A 17,577-nucleotide genomic window follows, 5' to 3' on the forward strand; every position below is an offset into this window, starting at 1 on the left:
GGAGGTGACTATTCTGTTTAAAGCAGCCTTTCATCAATCAGGTGCCATCCATATGTTTTGAACTACAACTCCCACCAGCCCCAGCCAGCATCCTAAATATCTGGACAGCACCAAGTTGATGAAAGGCTGGCTTAAACTTTCCCCCCTGCATCCACACCTCATGTTTAAAGCAGTACGATACCACTTTAAACTGTCACGGCTTCCCCCAAAGAATTCTGGGAGCTGTAGTTTGTTAAGGGTGCTGTTGTTAGGAGACACCCCCCCCCCAAAAAAAATCATCTGTGAAGAATTCTCTGTGAAGGGCGATTGACTGAGAATTGTAGCTCTGGGAGGGGAATAGGGAAGTCTCCTAACGACTCTCAGCACCCTTAGCAAACTACAGTTCCCAGAATCCTTTGTGGGAAGCCATGATGGTTTAAAGTGGTATCACGGTGCTTTCAATGTGCGGTGTGAACATGGCCTAAGATGAAACAGCTCTGTTGGACGCATTCGTAGCAGCGGTTAAGAGGCAGCTAACATCACATTGCAGCGTATTGATTGACACGGCAGCCTGCAGACCTCACAGCCCAACAAATTTTGTGTGTGTGTGTGTGTGTGTGTGTGTGTGTGTGTGTGTGTGTAGGCTACTAGCTACCCAAGTGCCTCCAAGCTTACATTGGCTCTCGCACACCACTGGTAACCACAGGGGCTTCGGCCAGGAAAATCTGAGTGCTGCGTCGACAGAGTAACTAGACCAGGAAAATCTTTGTCCAAAAAGCATTCGGCCCAGGGGAACTGGGTGCTCTCTGCACCCTGAAGGGAAAGCCTTCAACTGATTGGACAAAATCAGATTCTCTAGTATTTTGCTGGTGAAAAACAGCGGCAGGGAAACAGGCAGAGATACATCGGCACCTACAGGGCGAGGCAGGGGGACAGATGGACAAAGGGGCAGCCCCCCCTCCTGAAAACCACAATCTCCAGACCACCACTTTTTAAAAGAGCAAGTTCCTAGCAACTGCAAAACCCATACTCTCCAACATTTCTCCGATGAAAATAGGGATGTCCTATTCCATTATTATTACCCCCCCCATCTCACTGGGTTGCCCCAGCCACTCAGGGCGACTTACAACACATATAAAAACATAATTAAAAAGTAAACAGTAAAAAAAACAAAATCTTCCCTGAACAAGGGTCGCGTTCAGATGGATCGAGGATCAGATCATTCCATAACCTCCAACATTTCTCCAATGAAAACAGAAACGCCCTATGGAAAAGTGAGACCTTTGGGGATCAAATAAGAAACCGGGGGGACTGTCCCTGGAAAATAGGGAAACTTGGAGGGTCTGAAAACTTGAGTCAGGAGGCAAAATGTACAGGCACTATTATTCTCAATATATATATTTTTAAAAGGCTACTCCACTCTACCTCTTCAGTGTTTGCCTTTGCCCCCACCCCTGGAAAAAAATCTTGCAGATGGCCATGCAGAAATAGCAGAGGGGTGGGGCTGGGGTGGGTGGGCTTCGGGGGTCTGGCAGCACCCCCCCCCTGCTGAGATACTTGCCTTGACAGTTGCCCAGCAAAGCGACTCGTGGAGCTGCCAGCCTCCACCCATATCCACTGACTCTGTGGGCAATGGCTTGTCACATGCTGGATTTTGAAGCCTTCAAGGAGTCTCGCTGGTGGGCTGCAAGAGCAGCGTCCATTATCACAACAACCCACAGCGTAAGAGGGCTGCAAAGGGGTATTGCACCTTCTCTTTCAAAGTCTGTTGTTGACCCCCAAGAACATAAGAAAAACCCCGGCTGGGTCCAGTGCCCTGTTCTGACAGCAGCCAAACAGATGCCTGTGGAGAACCGGCAAGCAGGATCCGAGCACCAGAGCCCTCTCCCCTCCTGCGGTTTCCAGGAACTGGGATTCAGAAGTCTTCTTCTTCTTTGGCGATCACTCGTAGCCGAGTAAGATTGTCTTCCATAAACACGGTTTTAACAATGGGTCCATAAGTGACTGTGGAGGCCAATTCTGGATCCACACGTCCTTCCACAGTGGGGACATTGGTTTCCGGGCGGGAGTTGATCATGGTGCGGATTTGCCAAGCATGCCTTCCTCTTAACATGTGTCCTGAGTTCGAGTTTCTTCAAAGCCCATGACAACTTTGGTAAAGGCTGCTCTCCATCTGGAGCACTCGCAGGCCAGTGTTTCCCAGTTGTCAGTGTTGATACTACATTTTTTAAGATTTGCCTTGAGACAGTCTTTAAACCTCTTTTGTTGACCACCAGCATTACGCTTTCCATTTTTAAGTTCGGAATAGAGCCTCCAACCATGGAGGCAGAGCCAGCCATCGTGGTTGGTAGCCACTGATAGATAGCTTCGTTCGAAGTCCATGCATTTAGGTATTATGAGAGAGGGAGAAAACCTTTTCTCCATCCACTCTCTGCATGTCATGCACCATTTCAGGTACGCCTAACAGCCTCTTCCTCGCCTTTTCTCTAAACTAAAACCTCCCAAACGCTGCAGCCTTTCTTCACAGGGAAGTCTCTCCCTTGCCAGGATCACAGCCCCCCTTCTACGAACTTTCCCCAGCTTCCTTTTTGAGCAGAGGCGCCCAGAACGCTCCACAGAACTCCAAAAGCAGTTGCACCAATTAAATAGTCCTGAGATGGTATGTTTGGTGTTGTTGGGGCCAGTGATGGTGTTGTCCAGGTGTATGTGGCAGCAAAGTTGGCATCTAGGTTTATTGCAGGCTCTGGTACCAGTGTCCATGTTAAGTCTGGTGGTGGCATTATTGTGGGTGAGGAGTTGTTTAAGATTGGGTGGCTGTCTGTAGGCAATGAAACTTCTTCCTACCAGAGCTTGAGAAAGAGAACTGTCATTGTCTAGGAGAGGTTGTAGATCTCTGATGATGCGCTGTACTGTTTTAGCTTGGAAGCTGTATGTGATTACTAGTGGTGTTCTGTTATTTTCTCTTTTGGGTCTGTCTTGCAGCAAGTTGTCTCTGGCCCCAACAACATCAAACATACCATCTCAGGACTATTTAATTGCTCATCTTCTAACATTGTGTATGCCATCAAATGCCAACAGTGCCCTTCAGCTCTCTATATTGGACAAACAGGCCAAACCCTACGCCAGAGGATAAATGGACATAAATCTGACATCAGGAATCACAAGACAGAGAAACCAGTAGGAGAACACTTCAATCTCCCAGGACATTCTATACAAGATCTCAAAGTAGCTGTTTTATTACAGAAAAATTTCAGAAACAGACTGGAAAGAGAAGTTGCTGAATTGCAACTCATTACCAAGCTTAAAACCATGGAGAGACCTGGTATGAACAGAGACATAGGATTCTTATCTCATTATACATGATCAAGCTTTCTTTAGCACCTCAGCCCTTGCTTTTTCCTGCAAGACCAATTGCAGTCATTAACAGTCATCAGCAGGTTTACCACTCCTATCAGCCCATCACCCATTCCCATCACACACACTCTGACTATACATAAGGGTCTGGTGACTTCTGTTTCAGTGTATCTGAAGAAGTGTGCATGCACACGAAAGCTCACACCTATGACAAACTGAGTTGGTCTCTAAGGTGCTACTGGAAGGATTTTTTATTTTATTTTGGGGTTCGTTTGCTAGTAACAAGAAACTACACTCGATCTTAGCCCAAAGGCCGAGAAATCAGGATGTACAGGCTAAATCTCCTCTGTTGGCTGGCAAGGCTGATCTGAATTTGGGGTATAACATAAGCAGTCAAATACAACACTTCCTGTTTGCCCAGAGTGGACACACAGGAGGATATTACTCCAGCCTGGAGGACTTCCTGTCACACCTGGTCTGGAGCCTCCTCCCCCTGCATGCGACCAGGTAGATGGGCGTGACCCTGTGAGTCCTCATAAATGGGCTGGTCACGCAGCCATCTTCCTTTCTTCAATTTTTTCCCCATCTTGATGTATTTTGCCAGCAACACATGGGCTCATTTCCCTACATGGGGTGAACCCGCTCTCTCCTCTGTAACTCCAAGCTAAAGCCTGCCTTCAGGGAACCTACTGTGAACTGAATGCGAGTAAACTTCTTATCGTTACTTTTAAAATAAGACTGTTGTGTCTTTATTCTTTTTGAGTGGGATAAGAAGGAAATTTACCAGGAACAAACCCGATCTCAGGGGTCAGCAAACTTTTTCAGCAGGGGGCCGGTCCACTGTCCCTCAGACCTTGTGGGGGGCTGGACTATATTTTGAAGGGAAAAAATGAACAAATTCCTATGCCTCACAAGTAACCCAGAGATGCATCTATATACAGTCATACCTCGGTTTAAGTACGTTTCGGTTTGAGTACTTTCAGTTTAAGTACTCCGCGGACTTGTCTGGAATGGATTAATCCACTTTCCATTACTTTCAATGGGAAAGTTCGCTTCAGGTTAAGTACGCTTCAGGTTAAGTACAGACTTCCAGAACCAATTGTGTACTTAAACTGAGGTACCACTCTATATAAAAATGGCATGTGGGTGGGTATCCACTTCTCTCTGAAACCGCTTGACCGATTGCGTTCAAATTCGGACACAACATCCCATGCGAATGTCCGAAGGATCTTAGAAAGTTTGCAAAGACAAATGTCACACCTGGGCCACATAAGACGCAAAAAAAAAACCCCTGTTCCAGAACATACAACTCAGCCAAAAGTGCATGCTGGGGAAAGAACCAGGTTACAAACCAGTGCCCTCTAGCGGCGACTACACTGGTACTGCAACTATAAAAACTTCCCTCTCAACAGCCCCTTGGCTCCCGTTTACATGCTAGGCCGAAGCCTTTACAGACTAGGCCGAATGGAGGTACTGACTCGTCTGGGTGGGGGTTGTGGGGAGGAGGGGACGGGATAGGTCAGGACATGGTGGGACCATAGCTGCCAAGTATCCTGTATCCGCCGGGAAAACCCATTTTTTCTTACCGTTTCCCGGCGGTCTCCCGTTTAGCGAAAAATCCCGGTATTGTCCCTTAAATCGGGATACTTGGCAGCTATGAGTAGAGGAGAATGCAATTGTTAGCAACCCTAATTACCCGGCCATTTTTCTGGTGCCGCTTGCCCTTCTATGGGCACCAGAAAATGGCGCCGCCGGCGCCGGAAGTCACTTCCGCGCATGACCGGAAGTTGCGTGACGCGACTTCCGGTGGCGCTTGCCCTTCTATTGGCATCAGAAAATGGCGGCGCCGGCGCTGGAAGTCGCTTTTACGTGTTTCCGGTCATGCGCAGAAGCGACTTCCGGCGCTGGCGCCGCCATTTTCTGGTGCCCATAGAAGGGCGAAGCGCCACCGGAAGTTGCGTCACGCAACTTCCGGTCATGCGCGCGCTGCCGATCCCGGATATTTACGACCCGGACTTGGCAGGTATGGGTGGGACCAGTCACAGGAATGAGCTGGGGGTGGGGGGAGAAGGGGGCGTGACACGTCATGGGTTGGGACAGAGAGGGGGGAATCACAGGGATAAGCCGGGGTGGGGGAGGAGGGGCGGGATCCGTCATGGATCGGCACAGGGTGGGGGAAATCATAGGGATGAGCCACAGCAACGCGTGGCAGGGCCAGCTAGTTTTAAATAAAAGCACACATTCTATTCATGTAAAAACACCAGGCAGGCCCCACAAATAACCCAGAGATGCTTTTTAAATAAAAGGGCACATTCTACTCATGTAAAAACATGTTGATTCCTGGACCATCCGCGGGCCGGATTTAGAAGGCGACTGGGCCGGATCTGGCCTCCGGGCCTTAGTTTGGCTACCCATGCCCAATCTGACAAAGCCAGATTGGATGGCTTAAGTAAAGAGATTCAAACGAATCTACCAATTAGCTTCCTGCTACTGACTCACTATTTTGAGTGAGGAAGGATAATATTTAATCAATATATCCTCTCCTACTCTCCACAGCATCCCCACATTAATAACTGTTGATATATACTATTGTTGTACTGTGCAAGAAAGCTGTGTTTGAGTAATAAGAATGCCTTTGTAGGCACCAGCCTTCGGTTGGGAAATCAACCTCACGGCACTGACTAAACCTCCGTCCCTTTCCTCTTTATTTGCCCTCCCCGGTCGCTGCATCAACACGATGATGCCATCGCCTGTCAGTCCCTGCTTTAAAAATAGATGCCGCCAACAGGGACGGCCGACGGTCCCCAGGCTCGTAAAAAAATAATATTAAAATGAAATGATGCCTCAAAAACAATATTTTTCACACTCACAGGAGCGAGCAGATCTTAATGAGCCCCACGCAGGGAGGCGATAATTTGCCTCCCTGGTCAAATAGCATGACAGGATTTTGGACAGGCTCCTGAACCGAGATCGGGTGGCCCTGAACAAATGCCAAAAAACCGCTATGATGAGGTGTGCACCTAGGGCAACTTCGACACGACCCAAGACAAACTTGACCAAACGACAGCAGGAGAACATATTCTCCAACGTTTCTCCGGTGAAAATAGGAACGTCCCATTCAACAACAACCACAATAATATTAGTAATATTTACACCCTTCTCCTCTGACTTGGTTGCCCGAGCCACTCTGGGCGGCTTCCATCATATATAAAAACATAATAAAACAATATTTTAAAAGCTCCCTATACAGGACGACCTTCAGATATCTTCTGAAGGCTGTACAGTTACTTATCTCATTGGCTCAGAGGCCAGATAACACCATGCCCGCCAACATTTCTCTTCAAACAATATCAAAATGATATTGTTTGAAGCATATAGGAAGACGTAGGCCAGGCATCCCCAAACTGCAGCCCTCCAGATGTTTTGGCCTACAACTCCCATGATCCCTAGCTAACAGGACCAGTGGTTGTGGAGGATGGGAAATGTAGTCCAAAACATCTGGAGGGCCGAAGTTTGGGGGTGCCTGACATAGGCTTTAGACATGATGCTTACTGACCCATAGGCCTTCTCTGCTTTCCTAGTCACACGGACACCCCCCACCCCAAGGCTACTGCCCAGTCTGCCCCACTGAATCGGGCCAAGACACACACAAACGTCTTTCAGCTGTCAGGCGGAGTAATTTGTTAGCGCCTGCAGCAAACATGGCAAAAGAGGCTTCTCTCGGAGCAAACTCTCTTGCCAGATTCAAAGCCTCATTGTGGGGCGCCCTCCCTTGCTTCCCCCCGAGACGACAAAAGCCTTTGGTTAGCGAGGGAGCACGGCTCGGCGGCTTATGAAGGGGGCTTTATTTGAAAGAGGGAAAAGCCGCAGGAAGGCAGCCAAAACACATCAGTCTTCTTTTTTTATATATAAATATAATTATAAAAAATAAATAATAATACAGGCCTCTAACAAACCTGCACTCCCCTCCCTGCCCCCCCCCCGCCCCAACTGTATGGTTTCGGCAAAAACACATTTTCTCGCAATAAAGCAGAGATGGGGGTTATTTGTTTTGGTTAGAACCACATATAAAAAGGGATATCCAAAACAAATCATGCCTGAGGGGGTGTCAGAAGATCACCTAGCCCGGCCGGTGCTGGTGCAAGTCGTCGCACAACATTTATTGTGGCCGAGGGACAGGGAAGGCTGGATGAGTCCGATACCCAGAAAACAAGACACTTTCCTCATTTTAGGGGGCTGTGATTCACACAACAAGTTGTTGGGAGTCAGCAATAAATCACACTGTGCAAGTTGGAGTTAACTCTTTATTACCAAGAACATGATCTGCACGGGCCTGGTAGAGTGTCAGGCCTAATGGGCAGCTCTCCCTGGTAGATCTCACCCCATGGATCAGTTGCTGATACTGAAAGCCCCTGCCTCCCCCACAGCTCCTTAAGTCTCCTCCTCTCCAGAGCTTTCCCCAAGCAATCGGAGACTGCGCCTGCCTGCATCCAACCTCCCCTCTGCCCTTTGCATGCCTCTTCTGGTTCTGGGAGACAAGGAGGGAGGGGAGCATATTGCAGCAGGAGGGGGAGACACCTGTGTCTCTTCATCAACTGGACTCATCTCTGCTTCTTGACCTCCATCTTTTCCTGCTTCAGCTTCCACCTCTTAATTCTGGACCTCTCTCTGCCACAGACTCTCCCTGCTCACTACGCCATGTTACCTTTTCAGCTTCCGACACCTCCTCTTCCCAGTCTTCCCCCTCTGACCATTCATAATCATCCCACCACCCTTCAGCTGGTTCCCCAATCGCATCCAACCAGTCCACTACAGTCTCTCCTAGTCAACCTAAAGATCCTGGAGATTAAACCTGGGACCTGCTGCATGCAAAAAAGGTGCAGTTCGGACAGTGTTTGTTGTTGTTTGTTGTGTTAACTTTCATTGCTCAAATGCAATAAAAGTTGGTACTCAAAGGCTCTCGTTTTATCTCAGTTTCTCATTTTTCCAGTCAGTTCTCCACATTTCCACAACAGTTTAGGGTTTGTTTGTTTACAAAAAAAAAATATCTCATGAAAACCCACCAGCATTTTAGTGTGAATTTCCCCCCAACACGTGTTTTTCTATGCAATTTTACTTTTATCCGGAGCAATTTTTTCCGAGGGTAATGCAAAGTTGTGTCCTATTTTCCAGTAATTAAGCATGCTTTACTCTAACAAAGGCTCCCTCCCTCTCTTTTTTTTTAACACACAATCTGCCTAGAGATCTGAACTGCAAACCTTGGAGAAGGGCGGATTTCCGAGGGAGGCCTGCGTTTCACTTGGCACATTGTTTCGGAGAGCGCAGATTAGCTTCCGGTTCAGGTTCAGGTGCGAAATGGATCCAATTTCTTCCCCACCCCCAAAACTAAGTAGTGTCCAGCTCAGTCCTGAAGAACAAAACTTCCCACAGCAACGGTGCCAAGTAGCAGAAATCAGTGGGTGGGTTGCATTCCCCCCCCCTTCTCCCTCAACACAGGTGTGCATCCCTTAGGCGCTCTCTGGTTCCTCTGATGATGGGAACTTGGAACGAAAAACCAGCTCTCCTTTAGACGTGTCCTTACACCTCCCTCTCTGCTCCTTTTCTATTTCATTTTTTGGCTGCCTGGGGTTTGCTCTTTTTAAAAATATATTTACGAAGGCTTTGGCTGAGCTGCCAAATTCCTTCACGAAATTCTCCGCCTAAAGAAGCTCTCTCCCCCCCAACCGCCCCACAAAAGGGAACTCAAGTCTGGAAACAGACAGGAGGGAATCCTGGTCTAGGCGAGAGGCCGCAGATCGCCAGGCTTCTTTATTACTTTTTCGTTTGTGCTTACGACAAAAAAGGGTCTTAAAAGAACAGCATCGGCGCGTCGAGATCGCTTCTGAAACTGTTTCTGAATTCCAGCTGCTGGAGAGAGGGCTTTCCTCTTGGGATCCTTAAGGGCAGGACTTCTGAGGCAGAAGACCAGGGTCCCACTCGGTTGACCTGGCAGGATACCCCTCCAAAACACACACACGGGTTACCAAATTGTACGCATTACTGTCTGAACAGGAGACCTCGAATAGGATAGCTCAGTCCACAGTTTTGACATTGCCGGTCAAAAACTGAACAGATCCTCCGAGCTAGCCAAGCCAGTGGTCAGGGATGATGGGATTTGTAGTCCTGCGATATGTAGAGGGCACCACAATGGGTAAACCTGCCTTAAAACTAGGGACTCGCGTGCCCTAGAAAACTTACAGCTGTCTCATACCACTGAATCTCAACTGTGATGCTACTTAGGCCGAGACTGGGAGTGGGAGTTTAAGTTGGTAGAGCATGAGACTTTTAACCTCAGGGTCCTGGGTTCAAGTCCCAGGTGCCAGGGACTGGCTAGATACAGAGGAGTGGTGAGAGGAGCTGGCTGTGGAGCCCCCAAGGAAATAAGGCTCAGAGACCATGGAGCGATGGTGGGACAATTACGAGTCAGCAGAGGGAGTAGCCCGGGAATAGGTGGTGTCGGAAGCTGAGAAGGTAACAGGTTTAGGATTGCCATATGTCTGGGCAGATCTGGATTACTGCAGCCGCAAGCAGCACCTGGCGATTATTTCCATCCGGATTTACATTTTTTGAAATATGGCAACCCTACTGGTGCCAATCAAAAGGTGATGGACCAAGGTGGCACCTATGGAACACTGAGGAACAAATATTCCGAAGAGTCTCATTGGCTGTAGCTGAGTGATGTTGGCTATAAAAATGTCCTGAGGGATAGCTCAGTTGGTAGAGCATGAAACTCTTAATCTCAGGGCCGTGGGTTCGAACCCCAAGTTGAGCAAAAGATTCTGGCATTTCAGGTGGTTGGATTAGATTATCCTCATGGTCCCATCCAACTCTGCAATTCTGTGATTATGTATACACAAATCACAGCTGAATTAAAAGAGGGTGTTATAATTGGAACTTTTTTTTCAAAGTTCAGTTGTTGTTGTTGTTGTTGTTGTTGTTGTTGTTAACCCCCAAGGAGCTCAAGTAGGCTTACCTGCTTCTCCCCTCCGGATTTTATCCTCACAACAACCCTGTGAGCAGGGAGAGCCTATGGCAGAGGGAAGTCCAGAATCAGAGGCAGAAGCGGAAAGGAGGGAGGCCAAGAGGCAGAGATGAGTGAAAAGGGATGAGTGTCTCCCCCTCCTGCTGCATCAAGCTCCCCTTCCTTCTTGTCTCCCAGGACCAGGAGAGGCATGAAAAGGGCAGCGGAGAGATTGGCTGCACGCAGGTGCAGTCTCTGATTGCTTGGGGGGGGGAAATCGTGAAGAGGAGGGGGCTTCTGCAGCTGTGGGGAGAGGCAGGGACCTTCAGTCTCAGCAACTGCTTCATGAAAGCAAGACTGGCCAGAGATGATGATGATGATGATGATGATGATAATAATAATTTATTATTTGTACCCCACCCATCCGGCTGGGCTTCCCTAGCCACTCTGGGCAGCTTCCAACAAATATTAAAATACATTAAAATATCACACTTCCCTAAACAGGGCTGCCTTCAGATGTCTTCTAAATGTCAGGTAGTTGTTTATCTCTTTGACATCTGGTGGGAGGGCGTTCCACAGGGCGGGCGCCACTACCGAGAAGGCTCTCTCTGCCTGGTTCCCTGTAGCTTTGCATCTCGCAGTGAGGGAACCGCCAGAAGGCCCTTGGCGCTGGACCTCAGTGTCTGGGCAGAACACTGGGGGTGGAGACGCTCCTTCAGGTACACTGGGCCGAGGCCATTTAGGGCAGGCACCCCCAAACTTCGGCCCTCCAGGTGTTTTGGACTCCAATTCCCATCATCCCTGACCACTGGTCCTGTTAGCTAGGGATCATGGGAGTTGTAGGCCAAAACATCTGGAGGGCCGCAGTTTGGGGATGCCTGGTTGACGGCTTTAAAGGTCAGCACCAACACTTTGAATTGTGCTTGGAAACGTACTGGGAGCCAATGTAGGTCTTTCAGGACCTACAACAGCACCCGAGCTCAACACTGCTTTCCCTACTTCTGAATCCCCAGCAGCTGGTATTCAGACGTCTTCCCTGACACTCCCCACCGGGCAATAGAGGATGTAGGTTCTCCTCTATATCCCCATCAGGGTCTGGTGCTGCAGAAGATGAAGCCACCGCTGGTCTCCTTGGTCCGGTAGCCCTCCCCAACTCCAGGCTCATGCTCTCGGGCCAAGTGTGTGTCCTCCTGGCTCACGAATAGGTCACGCTTTCACATGCTGTGAAACACAGGCCGTCCGCGGCTGCCAAACGGGGAATGACCGACGTCCATATTTAGTTCCCGGTGGTTGCCTGCAGGAGCTAATTTTACTCTGCCCCTGGCAGGGCCAAGCCCCTCGGGGGCTGATGTCATCCCCTCTCTGGGGACTTAAAAAAAGATCAGCATTAGTCAGCTGGAAAGCCAGCCAACAGGACCCACAGATCGATAGCCCTCTTGTCCCGCACCTCGCTCGGACGTGACAGATGGAGGGGTTGGGAAGAGATAGCATCTCGGGGCCTGCACAGGGTGGGTGGGTGGGTTTAATGGGAATCACCCCAACCCAGATTTTAAAGGAGGGGGACTTCTGGATCAGTTCCTGGCTTGTGTCTCCGGGGTGGAAATTGTGAGGCATACGACTTGGGCACAGTCTGCAGGAGAGCGGCAAGGGGCTGTAAATTAATCTCCAAAAAGCCATTTGGGCCTGGGAGCCTCTCTTCTCTGCCCACTTGGATGGGGGTTGGACGTTTGCACCTTGCTTTTAAAGCACTGTGACTTTAAACAGTAGCAGCCTCCCCCAAATAATTATGGGAGCTGTAGTTTGGCAAGGGCGCCGAGAGTTGCCCCTTCACGTTCCCTTCACAGAGCTACAATACTCTGGGAAGACGGAATGGCTGTTAAACCGCTCTGGGAATTGTAGCTCTGGGAGGGCGATAGGGGTCTCCTAACCACTGTCAGCGCCCTTTAAAAAACTACAGCTCCCAAGATTCTTCAGGAGAAACCACAACTGTTTAAAGAGCTTTAAATGTACAGTGTATTATGTGACTTTTTACCTCAGTCTAGGCTCCCCTGAAGGAAGCTGGGTCTGAGGAGAAGCACCTGAAATGTGGTCAGAGGAGCAGGAATCTCCTCCCACAAAAAAAATCATTCAGATATTGTTAATCATCTTTATCAACAGATGCGCACCCCTCTGCTTATTGTGTTGTCTTTGTTTTTGCTTTTATTATGTATTTTGTGGTATTGTCATTTTATTTTGAGATCTACAGCTCCTACATCATCATCATCATTATTAAATTTGTATACTGCCCCTCATCAGAAGATCTCAGGGTGGTTCACACCCATGAAGGGGGCAGATATTTGAATATTCGCCCCCACCAAGCTTGGCTTGCCTAACGGGAGGGTGGTATGGTGTTGAGGAGGTTGTGATCCCTGGTGCAATTTGAGTGTTATGGGGGTTGTGGTTCTCCTAAACAAGATGGCTGCCAAGGCTATAGAAACATAGCAAGCTCCCTTACACCGAGTCGTCTCCGCTCTCACAAGCTTAGGGTTGTATGCAGAGTAGACCCATTCATTCCAATGGATCTGCTCTGAGTCAGACAGAGGTTCGCCACAACCCTTATAACCTACATTTCAATGCTGCGGGGAGGAGGAGGGGAGAGGGGAGAAGGCAGGTGCAAGGCTAATGGGAAGGGTATGCCCAAATGGGCTGGGTGGGTTTTTTTTAGAAAGGCTAGAAGGGGTCAAGGAGAGATTCAGAGTGGCATCTCTGGGTTGTGCGTTCAAGCCCCATGTTGAGCAAAAGATCCCTGCATGGCAGGGGGGGCTGGACTTGATGACCTTCATGGTCCCTTCTGACTCTGCAATTCTATGAAAGGATTAGGAGAGTGGTGGAGAGGCCATACTGGGTTCTGCGGAGGTGGGACAGAGTTTCAGGCCAAAGGCACACCAGGGAAGAATCAAAGTACAGTAGAACGCCTTGCAAGAGCTCAACTGCTCCATCAGCTAATACAAGCAGCACAGGCTTCGCAAGAGGTCAGCTGCCCATCCAATAAGGTCAGAACTTTGCAAACAGAGCAGCAGAAAAAAACAGCAGCAGCAGATTTAAAGTTGTGAATCGGCCTTGGCACATGCAGGAACAAAATGTCACAGTGTCCCTTGCACATATAAATAGGCAAGCGAAGCCTGTTGTCTTAGTCTACAGGTGTCCAGATAAACACGGCAAAGGAATAATCATCGTTGCCCCAACTGGCAAATCTCTATCTCTCTCTCTCTCTCTCTCTCTCTCCCGCCCCCCCCGGCCACAACAATTAAAAGTCTTTGCCATAGGCACGGAGGAAAGTCTGTGGCAGAGCAAAAAATAAAATAAAAATCCTTCCAGTAGCACCTTAGAGACCAACTAAGTTTGTCATAGGTATGAGCTTTCGTGTGCATGCACACTTCTTCAGAGCCCAGCCCTAATGGCAGGTGTGGGGAACCTTTGGGCTTTCTGATGTTACTGGACTAAAACTCCCATCAGCCCCAGCAAGCACAGCCAACGGCCAGGGATGATGGGAACTGTAGTTCAACATCTGGAGGGCCAGAGATTCCCCACGCTTGCCTAAGAACCTGAGAACAGGCCTGCTGGGTCAGGTTAAAGATCCATGTGGACCAGCAACTTGCTTCTCACCTAGCTAAGTGGGTCTCTCTCTGTTTTATGTGCATTATAAAATGAAGTAATAGCAGTAACCAAAAGGGTGCCCCTAGGAAGCTCACCATGTAGGTGTTGAAAGAGTAGTCCTGTCCCACTGCTTCTCCCAGCAGCCAGCATTTCGTGGAATACTGCTCCTGAACGTGGAGGTTTGATACAGTCGTTGTGACAGATAGCCATTGATAAACCATTAGCTGCAAGGGGTGGCCTTAAGAACACAGGAGGCCCTCACCTTGCAGGAGCTAGGAAGGCCTAGGCCTGGTCAGTGCCTGGATAGGTGGCCGTCAGAGGTTCTGTCAGAAGAGAGGCAGCGTGGTGTAGTGGTTAGAACACTGGACCAGGGCCTGGGAGATCAGGGTTCAAATCCACACACAACATAACCATAAGTGCTTCTTTAATGTTTTGGAATGCAGATGTGTTTTTGTTAATGCAGTACTGATGTATTCGTTAATACTGGTGATGATTTCTGCATTGCAGGGGGCTGGACTAGATGCCCCCCGGGTCCCTTCCAACTCTACAATTCTATGATTCTAGAATAATAATAACATAAAAACAATAAGGGGGGGATTCAGCCACGAAGCTCATGAGCATACCCTCCAACATTTCTCCGATGAAAATAGGGAGGTCCCATTCCATAATGATATTTTTTACTATTTATAACCGACACATCTTACTGGGTTGCCCCAGCCACTCTGGGCAGCTTCCAACATATATAGAAACATTATAAAGCATTAAGTATTTTTTAAAACCTTCCCTATACAGGATTGCCTTCAGACAGTTCAGGGGTCGGATAACTCTGTACCACCCAACATTTCTCCAATGAAAATAGGGACGTCCTAAGAGAAAATGGGACATTCTGGGATCAAATCAGGAAGTGGGGTGGCTTCTCTAAATCAAGGGCATCCCTGGAAAATAGGGACATTTGGAAGGTCTGTATGGGGTGACTTTGGGCCAGTCACAGCCTCTCAGCCTAACCTACTTCGCAAAGTTGTTGTCTGGGAGGCGCAGAACCACAAACACCACCTTGAGTTCATCAGAGGAAAGGTGAGAGATACGGTAAATATAATAATAAAAAGAGCAAAAGGTGGGGAATAAATGGAAGAAAATGTTTTTAAATGAACAAAACACCAGTTTTTTATAAACCTGTTTTATTGGGTTTCATGCTGTACATCTGCTTTTACAATGCCGTTACATTGCACCTACCTCACAGGGTTGTTGTGGGGATCAAATAGGGAAGGGGAGTACCAGGTATACCACCTTGAGGAAAAGATGGCATATAAATGTAGGAAATCAATAAATAACTGTGCCAAATCAATTTCTGGGGATGCAGTCCAAGGGTGTTGGCCGTAATCCTAACTCCAGAGACCTTTGGAAAGCCTCAGCCTTATCAGAGCCCAAGGCTGAGGAAACGCAGAGGAGAAGTCAGACTGACCCAAATACTATGGAAAAGCAACAACAAGCAAAAGCTGTATCTGGTGAATTTCTGCTTGCCCCGCAGCTGTTCGAGAGACCTGCTAACAAACGAAGGTGCAAAACTACTGAGCCCAGACAGTAAAAGTCTGCTGTGTCGACACGATTGTACCCCCTATGTCCAAACCGCTGCCCGCCTTTTCTACAAGATCATCTCGACTTCTCAAAAGGGACATTCATTCTTCGGGTGTCTGTGGTCTCGGAAAGCTCAGGAACGCGGCTGGCCAAAACCTCAGCCCTCCTGCTAAGAAGAGGCGAGTTAAGCTCTTGCTGTCAGAACCAAGCCAATACAAGAGCAGCTCATGCTTGCAAAGTGATTTTTGGCCAGTTGGGATAAACCGCCAAAGTTGCAACCCTCAGCGGACGTCAAGCTCCAAACCAGATTTTATAAAAACTACTTGACTGGAGGCAGTTGGAGGAAGTCTCCAGAAAGGAGTTCTGCACCGCCAAAATGCATGTGCGAATTTCAGAAGAGAAACCACCAAAAATAAGAATAAAACAGGACACAACAGCTGTGTTTCATCAGGCATTCTGGCTTTCCAGCTGCAGTGTGAGAATCTTCCTAAGTGTATTTGTGTATATTATAAAAATAAGATGTTAGCTCTACGGCTTTCTGCAGCTTCTGGGAAGGAAAGATTTGCAGAGAGCAAAAACACTTTGCATTAGGGGTTCTGTACCTTGTGGACTGTAAACTGGAGTTAAGCCAAAATAAACCAAATGCCGTGCCAAGCACTGATCACCATAACTTCTCTCTTTTTTAAGTAAAACACCCACATTTGACATTTCAGGTGCTGCGGCATCCAAACATTCATGAATCCGCATCATGTATCTGCCACAGAGCCAAAATCAGAAAGATGTCGATCTCAGTTGCTGATAAACTCCCCCCACCCCTATCCCACAGAGTGAGGATGTTGTCGGATTAGGTGCATTTATTTGTTAGATATCAACGGCTGTTTTTCTGAGCCATTTTGCGTGCTCTTAAACTTGACTGCAACTCACACAGAGCCCCCCCCCTATGTCAGGCAACCAACAATTGAAATAACAATAACAATATTAATGTTACCAATAATAGTAATACAAGTAAGAGGTCCTGTGAACCTTTCGCTTCATTGCAAGCCGCCTAGAGACTCCCCTGTGTAAAGGTAAAGGTACCCCTGACCGTTAGGTCCAGTCATGGGGACGACTCTGGGGTTGCGGCGCTTATTTCGCTCTATAGGCCGAGGGAGCTGGTGTTTGTCCGCAGACAGATCATGTGGCCAGCAGGACTAAGCTGCTTCTGGCGAACCAGAGCAGCGCACGGAAACGCCGTTTACCTTCCCACCGGAGCGGTACCTATTTATCTACTTGCACTTGACGTGCTTTCAAACTGCTAGGTTGGCAGGAGCTGGGATCGAACAACGGGAGCTCACCCCGTCGCAGGGATTCGAACCGCAGACCTTCTGATCGGCAAGACCTAGGCTCTGTGGTTTAACCCACAGCGCCATCCGCATCCCCTCCCCTGTGTTAGGCAACCAATAAATTCAATAATAAAAAGCATTAAGAAAGGTGATAATATAAGGAAGAGGACCGGCAAACTTTTTGCTTGGTGGTGAATTGCCCAGAGACTCCCCCCACCCCCCGTGTTAGGAAGCTACTAAATTTAATAATAGTGGTGCAGCAATAAAATTGTCTAGCACATTTGCAGAGCTAAGCAGGGCCCCGTATGGTTTCAAATTGGATGGGAAACCACGTGTTGAGATACAGTACTTGTATTGCAGGGGGTTGGGCTAGAGGACCCTCGGTTGCCCCTTCCAACTCTACAGTTCTATGATTCTAACAATATAAACAAGAGGGCGAGTGCATTTTTCACTCAAGGTCAGTGCATGCCTCCTTAAAAAAAAACACCCTTAAATCCCACTGTATAGCGCTTAATAAGAACACAATTTTTATCTCTTTTTTTGCCCCAGATCAGTATTTCTGAAGCCGCGGCTTTCTGAAACCTTCCTCCAAACTTTACGCACGACTTTTTGGTTCTGGAATAAACCCCATGTGCCGATCTCCCCAGCCTCCAAACACACACACCCCCCACAACCTTCCCCATCGCTCTCTTGGCTTGCTCCCCCCCCCCC

At 48.3% G+C, this 17,577-nt stretch overlaps 1 protein-coding gene across 3 annotated transcripts in view; it reads right to left on the bottom strand.

The window, feature by feature from the left end:
* Positions 1–17,577, bottom strand: part of LOC118087173 (SPARC-related modular calcium-binding protein 1) — a 46,043-nt gene that overhangs the window by 28,207 nt on the left and 259 nt on the right. The window lies entirely within an intron of this gene.

This window comes from Zootoca vivipara, chromosome 6, assembly GCF_963506605.1.
Source record: "Zootoca vivipara chromosome 6, rZooViv1.1, whole genome shotgun sequence".
NCBI lineage: Eukaryota > Metazoa > Chordata > Lepidosauria > Squamata > Lacertidae > Zootoca > Zootoca vivipara.